Raw genomic sequence first — 1227 nt, 5'->3', positions numbered from 1 at the left:
CTTCGCCTTTTATAGCGTTATTCGGGAGCATACAAATTCTAAAAATATCGGGCGAGACTATTTATGCAATATTAAAATTAGTTTCTGGCATACTTCGTAATTCACCCGAATCATTTCGTATACTCTCGGCATAATCCCGAATGTTTTCTAATTCTTTTCAAATCACTTGCATGATTTTGCAAGTAAGGTTTTGATTGTTCGAATGAAAGGTCAACGGACTGCTGTTAGATCCACATGTAATAGTGGAGCTAATTTTAATTAGATTAAATATCGACGCCACATTCTGTAATTTCTCTTACTAATGCAAACTGCAAAACGAAATACAATTTTAATACACCTATTTGCTTTTTCTCTGTCAGCGTATATCGCCAACTACCTACATGCAACTGATAAGTCCTTACAACATTTAAAAACGATAAAAAGTACCTTTGAGCAGCTGCTTAAAAGTGCTATCTAAAAGCAACAAATGGTGGCTTTCCGCCAAAATTATTAATTGACATTTGCTTTTAAATACAAACATTATATTTTCAACTATATGCACATAAAAATTAAATCTAAATAATTTAATTTACTATTAAAAAACTTTTTTTTATTACTGGAGAATCATTAGAGGACGGCCAACACAACTGGGCATGTTCAATTGAGGGTTGTACTATACCAAATAAAATATCATAGGCGACCATGTTAACGTTTGTGTTTAAAAACACTATATGTAATATATCAACCAAACTATGACCCATAAATATGAGTACCTCGATGTATTAACTAAAGAAAATGGCTAATTTTTGGTATAACCAGATGTTTTTACAACACCCCAAGTTTCGCACAAAATTTGAGTACTTTTCTTTTTTACAGTTTTACAGTTATTGGGTATACATGTTTCAAGCACAAGGCTATTTGACACAGTGGTACTAGATGAATTAAAATTGCATACATTTTTGTTTTGCCAAGATGAAACTATTTTTTTTTGTACAACCAGCACACTCACATTTATCACCATTCGCAGGACGTGTGGTGTTAACTACGTTATTTAGTTTAGTACTACCTGAGGCGTGTACCCCATATCTTTGTGCCAGAAATATGTTGCTGATAAGTTTGCTGTCTACCGACAATCAACTTGCGAAATTTTGTGGTTTCGCCGATTTCATAAGATTTGTTATGACTTGATAAGACGGGAATCTAGTCATATTGAGCACAGCTCTGTTTACATGATCATAACAATTTCAA

Source organism: Gigantopelta aegis, chromosome 3 (genome assembly GCF_016097555.1).
Source record: "Gigantopelta aegis isolate Gae_Host chromosome 3, Gae_host_genome, whole genome shotgun sequence".
NCBI classification, from domain to species: Eukaryota; Metazoa; Mollusca; class Gastropoda; order Neomphalida; family Peltospiridae; genus Gigantopelta; species Gigantopelta aegis.
This window is presented reverse-complemented; position numbering follows the sequence as displayed.